The sequence below is a fragment of the Hemibagrus wyckioides genome, linkage group LG01, assembly GCF_019097595.1.
Source record: "Hemibagrus wyckioides isolate EC202008001 linkage group LG01, SWU_Hwy_1.0, whole genome shotgun sequence".
NCBI classification, from domain to species: Eukaryota; Metazoa; Chordata; class Actinopteri; order Siluriformes; family Bagridae; genus Hemibagrus; species Hemibagrus wyckioides.
The window spans coordinates 31,210,780-31,229,281 of record NC_080710.1 but is presented as its reverse complement, the minus strand read 5'-3'; the positions used below and the strand labels follow the sequence as shown (position 1 = coordinate 31,229,281).

General features: G+C 37.7%; 1 protein-coding gene across 7 annotated transcripts in view; it reads left to right on the top strand.

Annotated features, from left to right (window-relative positions):
• The first annotated feature begins 1,595 nt into the window (after positions 1–1,595).
• The window catches only part of kmt2ca (lysine (K)-specific methyltransferase 2Ca), a 199,228-nt gene continuing 182,321 nt past the window's right edge, over positions 1,596–18,502 (top strand). For 6 of the 7 annotated variants that reach the window (XM_058395324.1, XM_058395335.1, XM_058395317.1 and 3 more), the window contains exon 1: positions 1,596–2,041. The gene's annotated coding sequence lies outside the window, so the exon portion shown is untranslated. The remainder of the gene's footprint in view (positions 2,042–18,502) is intronic. The other variant, XM_058395309.1, reaches the window with a different exon arrangement.

The following is an 18,502-nucleotide window of genomic DNA, read 5'->3' as shown; positions in this document are numbered from 1 at the left end:
ATTTGCTCAGACGGTCTGACCTGGCAATGTGGGCAGTTGTTTTAAATGAGCTTCACTTGTAAATGATTTTCTGGCTAATTCTTCTGAGATCGTTTTAGATCCCTTAAAAGACTTATAAGCATTAACAATCTTCAACAAGGCCTCAGAGAGCTCTTTGGATCTCACCATGGTGATACCTCTCACTTCAGCAATGAGCAAACCAAGCTGAATGTCTGAGGTTTAAATAAGGCAAGCCTCCTTCACAATGCTCTGGAACAATCTTCTGATCATTTGCACCTCATGTCATACACCTGTATGTCATTTTTGGGTGTCCTTACTTTGTCCTCACAAGAAATTGGATTTTTTAAAACTTACATTTTACAGATCATTTACAAATAAAAAGATGTTTCTTTGGTTTTATTTGTTTAGTTATTTTACTTGAATCTTTCAATATTGTTAAAATGAAGATTAAATGCCCATATGTTTAGCCATGCTATGTTATATGCATATATATATATATATATTTATATATATGTTTTTAGTAAATTATTGTTCATCAAGTCTATATTTATATATTTCATATTCTTAGGAAAATAGAAACTGACAAATGATTTTTTTTTAACGATTACAAAAAGGAAGTGAAGCCACAACTTGAATTAGATTTTAATATATATATATATATATATATATATATATATATATATATATATATTTAAAATATTTTGAACCTCATTTATCTGTGTTATTTAAAGGATTTTTATTGTTTTTATTTATTTATTTATTTTACATGTGAGAAATATTGCTCTGTTTTAATTATTGCATGAAAAATTTCTGGGTAAATAATTTAGAACTGAACATTTAATTATTATTTTTTAATAAATCCATTGGAAAAGATTTTAACCTTTTTAACTTACGGCATGACAATCCATTCATTATTTTTATTCATGAGAATTTTTTTTTTTTATTGTTAAATTATCAGATGTTTAACTTGCATGTCATTATGTAAATAATGTATTAAATATTTTGAATTATTAAGTTGTTATTAAAGTTTCAATACGCGATGTGTTTCATTTCTTACAAAAAACAAAACAAAAACAAATATAAAAGTGAAAAATGATGCTTTACCAAATAAATAATAGTTTAAACCGTTGTCTCAGAGCACGTGTTATACATAGCTTGTTTTCCGGTCCGGAAAATTTGGTTACATTTGGATCGACGTCATGCCAATCATTTTTAGCCACGCCCACAATGCTTCTTAATGATTCTTACCCGGGATCATGAGAAGTGTCATGTTTTAAAGAACCGGAACTCGTCTTTCGATCCCTAGCTGCACCAGGTAAGGTTTAGGGGCGGGGCTGTGTGTGTACGTGCGTGGAAAAGGGGGCGTGGTTAATGAGTAAAAAAACCCAACTATCATTCAGATCTTAACCAACTCCACCCATTTAACTATTAGAGAGCTTTTTTTACGGAACAAATCTTACATAATGCACCTTTAAGCGTCCCTGTGTGCTCAGCAGAAGAAGCAGATCCGGTTTTCTAAAAATCCACCTCCGTGTTTTGGGGAGGGCCGTGTGATGACTGAAAGGCCGCTTTACCGCTAGTGCGCCCTCGGTGTATCCATCCGCAGGGTCACTTTAGACTTTTTCGTGATCGGTTTCTCGGCGTTTCCCGGCGTTTCCCGTGTTTTTCGGGTCATTTCTCCGGGTTATGTCCGCTCACTGGACAAAATATATTCGCTCACCTAACTTTAAACCCAGCGATTTCTGCCGTGAAACCTTTCCGCGTGGACCTATTTTTCCCGAGGCGATGACAGGCGGTGCTTCGGTCCCTCTTAAACATGGCCACCATGATGGAGTAAACGCTACAACTTTACTATTCTGATTTTTGTTTTTTTGGACTTTTTTTCGCTCTCCGTCTCACCGAAACGAGGAATGTTTCATCTCGAAATATCTCACCGAACATCCGATCCATGTGAGAGCTTTGGGAAAAGTTTGTTCTCGGATTACCTGCTGAATTAAGTTGGAAAGGAAAGAAGGGGGAAAAAAAGAATCGCATCGATTCCGTAAGCTATTTTCTCCTCTTTCGGCTGCTCTCTCTCTCTCTCTCTCTCTCTCTCTCTCTACGCGCTGTTTGTTTATTTGTTGTGTTTTCACTGATTATTTGTGAGTAAACACGCTTGCTGCTGATTAAGAGGAACGCAGGAGTGTTTAATCAGCACGAACGCAAACACACAGACGCTTTTATTTTTATTGCGTTGCACGAACATTTCCAGCGAAGTGTTGGTGGTGTAAAGTGTAAACTAACAAGACGAACACACTCCACATGACATCTGTACACGTCGTGTTGTCGGTATTCACCTCTCCGGAACGCTGGAGAAACGCAACAAAAAAGTCGGAGCCTTATTTAGATCAAAGTTCAAACACTGGATATATTGCATGAAAGTGCACTTTAACTATACACACACACAGCGCGCGTTCAAGTGCAGGCCTACAGGTACACTTCTGTTCAAGAGGAAAATATGATGAAGCTTAGAGAGCACCGTAATATTATATCATAACATTTGGCATAATATCAAGAGCTGGACACGGTTTATACGATAGTGTTTTAGTTTCTGTTCGGATCGAGTGCTAATGGTTCGTAAACTCTTTACAACTGTACTGTTTAGTACAGTGTGGTCTTGAACGCTGCATTGTGTCGCTTTAGCGTATGGAGAGTCGGGTTTATAGTCCAGGTAAAATAAATTAGAACAGAATAAATACTTCAGTGAGAATTGTCTGTCTGTTTATCTATCTAATCTACTGTACGGTACTATACTGTATTAAACCATAAACTACTTATAATTTTGACACACTGTTTAGTATAGTGTGGTCTAGAACGTAGCTTTATGTTGCTTAAGCCTATAGAGAGTAGAGTTTATAGTTCAGATAAAATGAATGCGAAAATAAGCACGGAATAAATACTAAAGTGTAAATTGTCTGTCTGTCTATTTATCTATCTAACCTACTATTCTGTACTGTAGGGTATTAAACTACTTATAATTTTGACCACTGTTTAGTACAGTGTGGTCTTGTATGCAGCTTTAGGTTGCTTAAGCTTATGTGGAGTTTATAATCCAAGTAAAATAAGGACCGACTATAAGCTCTATTAAGACATCTGTCTGTCTATCTGTCTATCTTGTACTATACCATAAACTACTTGTATCGTTCACACACTGTCCACTACAGTGTGGTCTTGAACGCAGCATTGTGTCGCTTTAGCGTATAGAGAGTCGAGTTTATAGTCCAGATAAAATAAATGCGAAAATAATAACAGAATATACACTACACTGAGAATAATCTGTCTATTTATCTATATAACTTGCTATACTGTACTATACTGAACACTGTTGGGTACAGTGTGGTTTTGAACGTAGCTTTATGTTGCTTAAGCCTATAGAGTGGAGTTCTAGTCGGTCTAAACAAAATAAGGACCGACTGTAAGCTCTAGTAAAATCTATCTATCTATCCTGTACTATACTATATTATTAATTATTGATCATTCTGATGCACTGTTTACGACAGTGTGGTTTCGAACTCAGCATTACGTTGCTGTAGCATATAATGTTTATACTCCAAATGAAATAAGGACAGAATATAAGGTCTAGGTCTGTCTATTTATCTAACTATCTGTGCTATAGTACATTGTACTGTACTATAATTTTAATATGTTTAGTAGACACATAAACAGTGTCTCATTTATGAGACACTGTTTATGACATTGTGGCATTGAATCCAGCTTTATTTCATTTTAACATTTATAGAAAGTTGAATTTATACTCCAAATAAAATAATTCAGAATATACAGGCATCATTTAAGCTCTGGATAATGGTGTCTTCCAAATTGCGTAAATGTGAATGCGCTGTACTATACTATAAACTACTACTAACACTGAGACACATTGTGGTTTTGAATGCAGCTTTATGTTGCGTTCGCATATAGAGAGTGGACTTTATACTATAAATAAAATATGTACAGGATATGAGCTCCAGTAAGATCTGTCTGTCTGTCCTATACCATACAACTCTATATTATAATATACTGTAAACTACTTTTAATTTTGTACCACTATACTATATTATACTGCACTTCACTACGATATATTATTATACTACACTACACTGTCCTATACTAAACTGTACTGCACTATACTAAACAATACTGCATTACACTATACCATTATACTATACTGCCCTACACTATACTGTACTATACTATACTATACTAAACTGTACTGCACTATACTAAACAATACTGCATTACACTATACTATACCATTATACTATACTGCCCTACACTATACTGTACTATACTATACTATACTATACTGTACTACACTATACTAAACAATACTGCATTACACTATACCATTATACTATACTGCCCTACACTATACTGTACTATACTATACTATACTAAACTGTACTGCACTATACTAAACAATACTGCATTACACTATACTATACCACTATACTATACTGCCCTACACTATACTATACTAAACAATACTGCATTACACTATACTATACCACTATACTATACTGCCCTACACTATACTATACTGCACTATACTATACTGCACTATACTAAACAATGCTGCATTACACTATACTATACTGCACTATACTAAACAATGCTGCATTACACTATACTATACTGCACTATACTAAACAATGCTGCATTACACTATACTATACTGCACTATACTAAACAATGCTGCATTACACTATACTATACTGCACTATACTAAACAATGCTGCATTACACTATACTATACTGCCCTACACTATACTATACTGCACTATACTAAACAATACTGCATTACACTATACTATAGCACTATACTATACTGCCCTACACTACACTATACTATACTGCACTATAATAAACAATGCTGCATTACACTATACTATAGCACTATACTATACTGCCCTACACTACACTATACTATACTGCACTATAATAAACAATGCTGCATTACACTATACTATAGCACTATACTATACTGCCCTACACTACACTATACTATACTGCACTATAATAAACAATGCTGCATTACACTATACTATAGCACTATACTATACTGCCCTACACTACACTATACTATACTGCACTATAATAAACAATGCTGCATTACACTATACTATAGCACTATACTATACTGCCCTACACTACACTATACTATACTGCACTATAATAAACAATGCTGCATTGCACTATACTATACTATACTATACTGCCCTACACTATACTATACTGCACTATACTAAACAATGCTGCATTACACTATACTATACCACTATACTATACTGCCCTACACTATACTATACTGCACTATACTAAACAATGCTGCATTACACTATACTATACCACTATACTATACCACTATACTATACTGCCCTACACTATACTATACTGCACTATACTAAACAATGCTGCATTACACTATACTATACCACTATACTATACTGCCCTATACTATACTGCACTATACTAAACAATGCTGCATTACACTATACTATACTGCCCTACACTATACTATACTGCACTATACTAAACAATGCTGCATTACACTATACTATACCACTATACTATACTGCCCTATACTATACTGCACTATACTAAACAATGCTGCATTACACTATACTATACTGCCCTACACTATACTATACTGCACTATACTAAACAATGCTGCATTACACTATACTATACTGCCCTACACTATACTATACTGCACTATACTAAACAATGCTGCATTACACTATACTATACTGCCCTACACTATACTATACTGCACTATACTAAACAATACTGCATTACACTATACTATACCACTATACTATACTGCCCAACACTATACTGTACTGCACTATGCCACTATACTGTATTCACTACACTACATTATATTATACTACACCATACTATATTATACTACACTATCCTATACTGCACTGCAGTATAGAACTACTACACTATACTACACTACACTATACTGGATTACACTATTCTATACCGCAATACAATACACTATACTTCACTACACTATACTATACTATACTACACTGGATTACACAAATTTCTATACTGCACTACACTATAGTCATAGTCAAAGTCAAATTTATTTTTAAAGCACATTTAACACAACTTAGTTGACCAAAGTGCTGTACAATTGTAAAATAGCTGCAGACATAGAAACAGACAATAATAATAAAATAATATAATAAAAAAAATAAAATAAAAAAAAAACAGGGAGAAGAATACCTCATCACTCAGTATTAAATGCCAATGTGTATAAAAAGGTCTTAAGGTGAGATTTAAAAATAGGAAGAGTCGGGGCCTGCCTGATGTACAGGGGCAACTCATTCCAAAGTTTAGTGGCTGCCACTGAAAAGGCACGATCACAATACTGCACTATACTATACTATACTGCACTGCGCTATACTGTACTGCACTGCACTATACTGTACTGCACTGCACTATACTGTACTGCACTGCACTATACTGTACTGTACTGTACTGCACTGCACTATACTGTACTGCACTGCACTGCACTATACTATACTGTACTACACTGCACTGCACTATACTGCACTACACTGCACTATACTGTACTGCACTGCACTGCACTATACTGTACTGCACTACACTGCACTGCACTGCACTGCACTGTACTGTACTGCACTGCACTGTACTGTACTGCACTGCACTACACTGTACTGCACTATACTGTACTGCACTGCACTATACTGTACTGCACTGCACTATACTGTACTGCACTGCACTATACTGTACTGCACTGCACTATACTGTACTGCACTGCACTATACTGCACTGCACTATACTGCACTATACTGCACTGCACTATACTGCACTGCACTATACTGCACTGCACTATACTGCACTGCACTGCACTATACTATACTGCACTGCACTGTACTACACTGCACTGCACTGTACTACACTGCACTATACTGTACTACACTGCACTACACAAATTTCTATACTGCACTACACTGCACTACACTATTACACTGGATTACACAAATTTCTATACTGCACTACACTATACTACACTGGATTACACTATTCTAACTACACTATACTGCACTACACTATACTACACTGGATTACACTATTCTAACTACACTATACTGCACTACACTATACTATACTACACTACACTATACTATACTATACTGGATTACACAAATTTCTATACTACACTGCACTGCACTATACTACACTGCACTGCACTGCACTATACTACACTGCACTATACTACATTGGATTACACAAATTTCTATACTGCACTACACTATACTACACTGGATTACACTATTCTAACTACACTATACTGCACTACACTATACTATACTACACTACACTATACTATACTGGATTACACAAATTTCTATACTACACTATACTACACTGTATTACACAAATTTCTATACTACACTATACTACACTGTATTACACAAATTTCTATACTACACTATACTACACTGTATTACACTATTCTATACTATACTGCACTATATTGGATTACACTACACGATACTGCACTATACTAAACTGTATTACACTATTCTAACTAAACTATACTACACTACACTATACTGGATTACACTATTCTATGCTACACTATACTGTACTGCACTATACTACACTGTACTGGATTACACTACACTATACTGGATTACACTATACTGGATTACAATATTTTATACTACACTACACTGTACTGGATTACACTATACTGGATTACAATATTTTATACTATGCTACACTGTACTGCACTATACTATACTGGGTTACACTATACACTGTGCATTAACCTGTTGAGACCGGTGGTTATACTCCAAAAGGTTAAATAATTAAACCGAATATAGGCTGACTATCTAGCTGTCTAGCTATTATATTATACTGTGCTATAAACTGTAATGCTGACAATAGTATGTTGTGCTTTCACATTAATATGTAAAGATAAATACTGGTTGAAATATAACTATAATATTTGTTTTGGTATAATATATAATATAGTGATTACGTCCTGGCTATTTGGATGGGTCTTGCTCTAGAGTAGCAGCTCGTTAGATGTAAACATGGTTTATCGGGATGTTTTTGGCTAGAATGATGCTGCATCAGACTCAATTCCATCCGTTATACACCATGAGGGATTTCTCCATCAGTAAGATCATTTTAACTATCCCTTTTAGACACTTAACTCCTTAGCATTTTCGGCAGCATAGCAGCTAATTAACTACCCAAGCTACCAAATCATGTTAGCATAGCAGTTGGTTGAAAAGTGACCTCTAGATTTAACCGCAGCAAGGCTTCAGTGCCTGGACTAGCCATCGTGTTTGGTTCCTCCAGTTTTGGAGTGTTAGTGAATTTAAATCTGTAAACTTTATTTATTTCCGGCGTTTCATTCACAGCAGATGAGGCAAAGGTGTGTAACAAAGGTGAGTCGAACAGAAAGCATAAATTCAATTTGCAGCTGAAATAATTAACATACTCCTGCTCTGATGTTCTCGTCTGTCTCGGGTACTGCTGCCTCAAACCTCAGGCACTTGAGTAATAAATAATAAATAAATAAATAAAACCCTGACCCTCATGATACAGTGATGGGTTACTTTTAGTGTGTGTGTGTGAAGCTAGCTAGCAGAGTCGAGTTTCTTCCCAATCCCAGTACATCATGGCAGACATGTTAACATCACGATTCTCTTCTGTGAAGAGGAACCGGAAACATCTCCAGGGTAGATTTGAAAGATGGAGTCTGTGTGTAGGTGTTTGAGGTGTTCAGTCTGTGCATCGGAGTTTGTGTCTGCTGTGTTTCAGCTCTGAAAAGTGGTGTGATGTCTCAGTAGTATCTCAGGACATGTTTCTGAAGTGTGATGACAGTGTGGATGGTGTTGATAATAAAAATGGTGGTGTTGATGGTGATGACAGTGAAGATGGTGTTGGTATTGATAGTGTAGATGGTGAGGATGCTGATACGGTTTGTGAGGATGTTGTTGGTGAGGGTGGTGATGGTGTCAGTGAGGATGGTGTTTGTGGTGAGGATGGTACTGTTGGTGGTGGTGATGGTGTCAGTGAGGATGGTGTTTGTGGTGAGGATGGTCGTGTTGGTGGTGGTGATTGTGTCAGTGGTGAGGATGGTGGTGTTGGTGAGGATGGTAGTGTTGGTGGTGGTGATTGTGTTGGTGAGGATGGTGTTTGTGGTGAGGATGGTAGTGTTGGTGAGGATGGTAGTGTTGGTGAGGATGGTAGTGTTGGTGAGGATGGTAGTGTTGGTGAGGATGGTAGTGTTGGTGAGGATGGTAGTGTTGGTGAGGATGGTAGTGTTGGTGAGGATGGTAGTGTTGGTGAGGATGGTAGTGTTGGTGAGGATGGTAGTGTTGGTGAGGATGGTTGTGTTGGTGAGGATGGTAGTGTTGGTGAGGATGGTAGTGTTGGTGGTGATTGTGTTGGTGGTGATTGTGTTGGTGAGGATGGTAGTGTTGGTGAGGATGGTAGTGTTGGTGAGGATGGTAGTGTTGGTGAGGATGGTAGTGTTGGTGAGGATGGTAGTGTTGGTGAGGATGGTGTTTGTGGTGAGGATGGTAGTGTTGGTGGTGATTGTCAGTGAGGATGATGGTGTTGGTGGTGGTGATGGTGATGGTGTTGGTGAGGCTGGTGTTGGTAGTGCTGATACTAGTGTTGGTTGGCGTTGGTGGTGTTGATGGTAGGTGGTTCCAGTGTGTGTTCTCCTGCTTAGACACACACTTTGTCTCCAGAAGGTGCTGGTTGTTGGTGTAGAAGGTGAATCAGGTGTGTTCAGTGTGCTTCATCAGGGTCACAGACGCCACTGCTGTTCTCTTTTTTTTTTTTTTTTTTTTTTTTTCTTTTTTAGACCCCAAACACCAGCATGATGGGTTCAAGACCATTCCTGAATAATCAAAAAGCTTATTATTTCAATTAATTTATTTCCAGAATTAGAAACTGAACAGAAGCAGCTGATTTGCTGCTAAATATTCATACTTAATCTTTTTGTTTTTTATTTGTAAAAAAACATTATAAAAATTGTTTACTAATTATTCTGTTCTGCTAATTTGTAAACAAATGTAAAAGTATGTAAATATAAATGTCCTTTGTAGTAAAAATTATTTTGATTATATAAAACGTATATAAACGTTTTTTGTTATAATGCATTTTTTTTAAATTAATTATTTATTTATTTTTTATTTTACTTTATCTACCAGGAAAAAAAATCAGACATTTTAAAGATTGCAAATTGAGTTAAATTGACTCAGCAAAATGTATTATTATTATTATTATTTTGAAGAATGCTCTCCTTCAGGAATGTAGCAGTGCACGTGACGGACGTCACAGAGCGGTTGTGTTTCGGTGACGTTCAGACGTCCCTGTTGAGGGTAAACCAGGTCCTAGTGCTTGTTGTGTCGGTGTTGCGTGTAAGTGAACATGTTCTCGCTCCACAAACCAGGAAGTAGATCTTGATTTACCGCAGGCACCCTGTTCACTTCCTGACGTCCCAGCACAGAGACATCACTAACCTCACCAGCTCTTTACTATTCCACTGACACGGCCATCAGTCTGTGTTTGTACGCCTCATACTGAGGAATTCAGAGGTCTTTGTCATTCCAAATTGGGTTTTTTTTGTTGTTGTTTTGAAACCGAATGATTTTAAAAACTTAGGACTTTCTTATGACACGGAGCTTGATCTTCCAGTTACAGCTTCAGTACAAAACCATTTAAAGTCATGATTATATTGTTATTTTTAATTTTTTAAAATAATTCCAATGTTTTAATAAATCTTGTTCTTGAGTCTAAACGGGAAAAGCTCTGAAATAGATTTCAATCCTGAGTGCGTTCTGCTAAAACTCGTAACGGGCAATTCTGAAGAAAACGCCTCCTCTGTTCGGAAACTCTACTCTACTCAACCTTCTTCTCGAGTTCAGCAAGTGACGACAAGCGAATCAACATGGCCGCTCACTTTCCACGAGTTTAACTGTGTTCACCTTCAACCGGTCAGCATGCAGGCATTCACGCGTTTACAAAAAAACTCATGATAGATACTGATGATGGATGCTAATTAGCGTAGACTAGCAACAAAAAACTCTCACACTTTGTACCTTGCGAACGATGTATTGCAGAGCTCCGCCTCCCCTCCCCACCCACACAGAATTCTGCAGAATTCTGGGACTTTCCTGAAACATACATCGCTGTATGTAACACCACGTTACAGTTGAAACCAGATATTTACATATACTTCAGAAAAAAACACAAGGACTTTTTTTTTCTTTACTGTCAAACATTAAATCAGAGTAAACTTTTTCTGTTTTAGATCAATAAATATTAACATATTTTTTGCATTTGTTAAATGTCAGAATCGAGCGAGGGAGAATTTTATGGAATTTTTTATTTTATCACTTTCATCAAAGTCAGAAGTGTACATACACTAAGTTTGTGTCTTTTAAACAAAAAGAAAACTCCAGATGATTCCATTCTGAGCTTAAGAAGCTTCAGATAGGTTAATTGATTCCACTTGAGTTAATTGGTGGCACATCTGTGGATGCATATAAAGGCACACCTCAAACACAGAGCCTCTTTCTATGACATCATGGGAAAATCAAGAGAAATCGACCAAGACATCAGGAAAAGAATTGTGGACCTCCACAAGTGTGGCTCATCCTTAGGTGCAATTTCCAGATGCCTGAAGGTCCCATGTTCATCCGTTCAGACAATAATACGCAAGTATAAAAAAACATGGGAATGTACAACCATCATACCGCTCAGGAAGACGGATTCAGAGTCCCAGAGAGGAACGTTTTTTAGTGCAAAATGTGCGAATCAACCCCAGGACAACAGCAAAAGACCTTGTGAAGATGCTAGCTGAAACTGGTAAGACAGTGTCATTATCCACAGTAAAACGAGTCCTGTACCACCATGAGTTGAACGGTTACTCTGGGAGGAGAAAGCCATTACTTCAAAACCACCATAAAAAAGCCAGACTACAGTTTCAACTGCACATGGGGACAAAAATCTGCACATGGGAGACATGTCCTGTGGTCTGACGAAACAAAAATTGAACTGTTCGGCCATAATGATAAACGGTATATTTGGAGGAAAAAGGGCGAAGCTTTGAAGCCTCAGAACACCATCCCAACTGTGAAGTATGGGGATGGTAGTATAATGTTGTGGGGCTGCTTTGCTGCAGAAGGGACTGGTGCACTTCACAAAATAGATGGCATCATGAGAAAAGAAAATTATGTGGATATATTGAAGCAACATCTGAAGACATCAGCCAGGAAGTTAAAGCTTGGGCGCAAATGGGTCTTCTAAATGGACAATGACCCCAAGCATACCTCCAAATTAGTTACAAAGTGGCTTAAGGACAACAAAGTCAAGGTATTGAAGTGGCCATCACAAAGCCCTGATCTCAATCCCATAGAAAATTTGTGGGCGGCACTGAAAAGGCGAATGCGACCCAGTTACACCAGTTCTGTCAAGAGGAGTGGGCCAAAATTCCAGCAAACTATTGTAGAAAGCTTGTGGAAGGATACCCGAAACGTTTGGCCCAAGTGAAACAGTTTTGGGGCAATTCTACCAAATACTAAGGAAGTGTATGTAAATTTTTGACTGATGAAAGTAATAAAAAAAAAAAAAATTCCATAAAATTCTCCCTCGCTCGATTCTGACATTTAACAAATGCAAAAAATATGTTAATATTTATTGGTCTTAAACAGAAAAAGTTCACTCTGATTTAATGTTTGACAGTAAAGAAAAAAAAAGTTTGTGTTTTTTTTCTGAAGCTTATGTAAATATCTGGTTTCAACTGTATATCCCAAATTACTGCCCACGCCTCTTTTTCCTTAGACCACACCTCTTTTCTCTCAGGCCACACCCAGGCCACTTTTCTGCCTTCCTTATGCCTTATTTGTTCTGTCTCACTGTTTGATATAGTGATATAGTGTGTGTGTGTGTTTTATAGCTAGTGAAACACTAATTACGTAAATTATTGGTTGTGGAAATTAGTCACATGATTGATATGTTAACAAACAGGCTTTGTATTAGCTATTAGCAGATTAGCAGTGCGAGCTAACTCTCCAGAGGCACCAGTGATCCTCGTTACATCAGCAACTGGCAGTATGAGATGATAAAGCTAGCATCTTAAAGGAAGCTAGCACGCCTAAGACGTGAACCCCTGTAGCTGTAGTCGTTATCCACTCCTGATAACGTCTCTGTATATATATATTGTCTAATGTTTCGTCGGTGAGCTGCGGAGTCACATACGGAAGACTAGCGTCTTAAATTTTTCCGCTCAAGCGCTGAGTCCTTTATGTTTCCTGTTGTTATTTTTGAAATATTTGGAAATATGGCTTTGTAAAAAAAAAAAAAAAAAAGTTTCTCCCTACATCTGGACATATGGTGTGTGTGTGGTGCAGCAGCAGGTGGTTGGGTTTAAAAAAATATTAATAATAATATTAAGAGTGTGGTGAAGCAGGTGCTTAAAAATACATTAAAAATATTAATTTTATAAATTAATAAATAAATTAATTTAATTATTTATTTGTAATAATTAATTTGTTGTTTATATTTTTATTTATTTATTTAATAATAAGACATTAGTAATAATGTTAAGAGTACAGTGTGTGCCGCAGCATTGAGCTGTTTTGTGTTGAGCATTTTATATTTAAACAAACACAGCAGAAATAAAATTCCTTAATCCCCCCCCCCCAATTTTTATTATGTGATGCAGTAGAAGGTAAAGACACAACTAGATTTAGCTGTGATATGTAGTGCTACTGATAACAACTAATATCTAATAATACAGTCGTCCTGGGATTAAAGTCACTTCTCTAACGCACACAATCTCGTCCTTCACGAGTCCTTTCTCAGGCAGATTTACGAGCGTAGGTTTCCCCCAGCGTTTGCTGGTTCAGTTTCGTTTTAATTTATCGACACACCCGTAATTCGTGCACCGTGTTCTAGCCAGGATACAAAATGGCTTCCTGTTTGTGCCCCACATAGAGGTAATATGCCTCCAAACCCCAATACTTTCAACTGAAAAAATAAAAGCGGAGTAAACATTCACACAAACAGGGCCCAGGGTGTTGCCGATACTTAATATAGATGATACAGTAAAGTAAACATTCTCACAAATATGGGTAAGGGTGCCAGTTCATTTTTTTTCCCTTGGGAAAATGTAAAGGAGTAAACATTCACCAAAACATGGCTGGGGGATGGAAATACTTTTTAAAAGTTAGAAGAACAAAAAGAAAGAGAAATGTTTACATAGACATGGCCAAGGGTGCCAATACATTTTACTGATGATGAAGACGTGTATACGTTTTATGGAACAGTGGTGAGGGTGGCAATAGTTTTACTGGAAAGATAAGAAGAGGAGTAATCGTTCCCACAAGCATGGCCAAGGGTGCCAATACTTCTTTTTTTATTTTTTCTTAACTGAAAATAAAGAAATATTGCAACGTCGAGAAAGTAGAATCTTGTGTCTTGTGCCAGGATAATCATTTTCAGCCAATCGGGGCCCTGATTGTTTTTAACTCCGCCCATGCTCAGAAATTACGCTATAGACTATCATTAATGTTCGTGCTGACAGACGTGTAAATATTCCCTCAGAGTGCATTTAGAGCTCTCTCCTAGCTATCGTGTTAGACTGAATATGATATTTTATTCCTGATTAATGTAAGCAGTAAATAGCTAATAGATTTGTCGCTCTTTTTTAGCTAGCTAACTAGTTCATGTAAATGGTCGTGCCACTAGTTAACTAGTTAGCTAGTGTTGGCTTACTAGCAATTTAGCAATTAGCAATTTTTAACGCAGCAGGTAAAATTAGCTCATGTGGAAAGCTAGTCTCGGCCAGCGCATGTCCGGTGGAGATTAAAACCGAATTTTTACCTACATAAGACTTGTGTTGCAAATGAAGGATCATGAGTAATTTTGGAGGAAGGACACTACAGCAGAAGGACTGCTGTGGACAGAAAGGTGGCTCGTTCTCTAGAACTTTCTGAGGTGAGGAAATGGAAGAACGCTGAAAAAAGCACCCTGCCGAGATCGTTTGAAACAATTAACTGACCGTCCGGTGTAACTCCCTGTAATTTTCTTTTCTGTAATGCTCTCAAACTTCCAGCGTGTTCTGTTCTCGTTCGTCGGCGGGATCAACAAAGCCCTAGTTTTAATTCGGGAGCTCGCGTGAAACGTGGAATGTTAAGTCAGTTAGCTCTGCCGTTAACCCGGCCGAGCTCCCCTCTTTATTTATCCATCACTTGACCTTTTTAGCTGGGAATTATACCTAGAGAACCGCTGACCTTGTGCTTTTGGCAAACACACACACACACACACACACACACACCGCGCGCACACACACACACACACACTCTTGCGGCAGTCGAGGCTTGGCTCTTAGCGTCACCGCAGAAGTTTACACAGGCCAGGGTTCACTGATACTGCTGTAAAAATCCCAGACCACACCACAGACGACTCGCTTATTCAAATGTAAACAGTCGACCTGGAGAAACACGACCATCACAGACAACTCCGTCTGTTTTTATTTAGATTTTTTTTAAAATATTCTTTACCTTTTAATATTCGTTCATGTCACGTTCTCTATACACACGCTCTATACTGAACTTTCCAGCTTAAAAGTCAGAGAAGACTTCTCCACAGATTCTAGATGTTTGTATATTTCCTATAAAAACACATTCGTCTTTTAGTAACACAACGGATGTTTGACGGAGTCTTCCTCGCTCGATATCTGACTGTTCTTTCGTTCTCCCCGCTTTTACTCCCGGGAAGAGGAACATGTAATTCAAACATATCATTTAGAGGCGGTGTTATGAAGCAGGTTGTTTCCCCGACCTGTTCTGAAACTCTGCTCTGAATCAGGATCAGCGGCTTTTACAGTGTTAACTCCACATCGCTGTGCTGAAGGTGTTACAGTGTGAAACCACACGCTGTTACGGCTAGTCACTTAGCAACAGACAACCAATCAGAAACTGAGCAGTGCCTCTGTGCCTCATATCAGGTGAAAACCAGGATGTAGCGACACTTAACAAAAACGACTCGGTAGATAGTGTCAGGAGGCAAAACACCCGACATCACGGAAGTGTGCGCCGTAGCGAGGGGGAAATGCGTCACGCTGAAACGTTAGCAGAAGTCGGATATCGAGGAACGAACGTCTGATTTATGATAAAGATGATAAAGCTGTGAAAGATAACGGAACCTGCTCAGGTGCAGAAGAACAGACATGAACTTTTTTATCCTCAGTGATTAAACTGAAAGCGTGCCAAATTTATTCAATCAGGGTTGAATATGCAAATTAGTAGAAGGTAGAGGCGGGGTTGAGGAATGTAGAGTGTGAAACATCAGATGATGAAGATCCAGGATTCAGTGTTAACCCCGGGGAAGTAGGAGCAGTGTGTGACCTCCGACTACACGACCCAGGATTCCCTTTACGCAGAGTTTATAATCACTTAATTTTTTTAATAATTCATTTCATTCATTCAATTTATTGGAAAACAAAAACCTTTTGGATGAAGAGGGTAACTCCGCCCCTTCACTGATGACTTTCCTTAAACTGGACTCCACACAGTGGTTTATTCCTTACTGAAATATCCAGTAATCCAGACTGGTTCCATAATAACGCACAACAGCTAGAGCTTTTAATAAATTGTTGGGAAGCTTTTTTGTCATTTCTTGTGTGTGGTGTTCACTGTTAGTGCTAATTCCTACACACTAAACCCTGAGACTGATGGATCCAAGCTCAGACCCACTTTAAACGTCGACACTGTGTTTACTCGTTATTAACCTCGGGGGTGGAGAAATCATCTGTTATTTAGCTAGCCTACTAGAACCATATCTAGGGTCTAGTTGTTTAGGTACTGTGTTTTCTCTCAGGCCAGAAACAAGCTTAATGTTTATTAGATATTAACATGTATCATGAACATGTATTATGGATGGATGGATAGTTGGACAGACAGATGGGCAGATGGATGTTTGGATGGTCGGTAGGGTGGATAGATGGATGGACAGATGAGTGGATGGCTAATTGGATCGATGGATGGATGGTTGGTAGGATGAATAAATAGATGGACAGATGAGCGGATGGCTTGATGGTTGGTAGGATGGATGGGTGGATATATTGATGGATGGATCCATAGATGGACAGACAGACGGATGGATGGATGCATAGTCGGTTGGATGGATGGATGGATGGATGGCTGTTTGGTGGGAATTAACCATATTTGTTTAGAGACTTGAGATTTCTTTCCTTTGGTATATTGTAATCAGGTGACAAGGAAGAATGAAAGAAAAATTCCCCTTAAGGATAGAATTCCTATTCAGGATGGTTGAATGAGTTTTGCTGATGTATATCTAATATGTGTAGATGCAGTATGTCAAGTATACTGTCACTGTTTCCTGCTAATTCTGAGGTAAATTTGAGATAATTGAGGTACATTTGTGTTAAATCTGAGGTAATTTGGTGATAATTCTATGGTAATTTTGTGATAATTGTGAGGTAATTGTGTGATAATTCTGAGGTAAATTTGTGGTAATTGTGTGATAATTCTGAGGTAAATTTGTGGTAATTCTGAGGTAAATTTGTGATAATTCTGAGGTAAATTTGTGATAATTCTGTGGTAAATTTGTGGTAATTGTGTGGTAATTCTGAGGTAAATTTGTGGTAATTGTGTGGTAATTCTGAGGTAAATTTGTGGTAATTGTGTGATAATTCTGAGGTAAATTTGTGGTAATTGTGTGATAATTCTGAGGTAAATTTGTGGTAATTCTGAGGTAAATTTGTGGTAATTGTGTGATAATTCTGAGGTAAATTTGTGGTAACTGTGTGATAATTCTGAGGTAAATTTTGTGATAATTCTGAGGTAAATTTGTGGTAATTCTGAGGTAAATTTGTGGTAATTGTGTGATAATTCTGAGGTAAATTTGTGATAATTCTGAGGTAAATTTGTGATAATTCTGAGGTAAATTTGTGGTAATTGTGTGATAATTCTGAGGTAAATTTGTGATAATTCTGAGGTAAATTTGTGGTAATTGTGTGATAATTCTGAGGTAAATTTGTGATAATTCTGAGGTAAATTTGTGGTAATTGTGTGATAATTCTGAGGTAAATTTGGACACAGCGATAGAATATGGTCATAAATATGGTGTCTGTGAGAAGATGGAGCGTGTGATTGGTGTTAATGTGACTGCCAACTCAGGAAGGATGAACAGATAATTGCGCTGCGTGTGAAGGTAGCCGCTGCGGTACTTCCTGTCGGGACTGAAGTGGCTTTTCTGTCTTCACACGGCCCACATTCAGGACTGTTTCTTACCTCGTTTAACATGCTGTGAAATAAAAAGGTTGTGAGGGCGGAAGTGACCGAATGGAACGTCCACACGCACAAACCGGACAGACTCTGGACTGTTGAATACTCTGCAGATACGCGAAAAAGAATAAAGATAC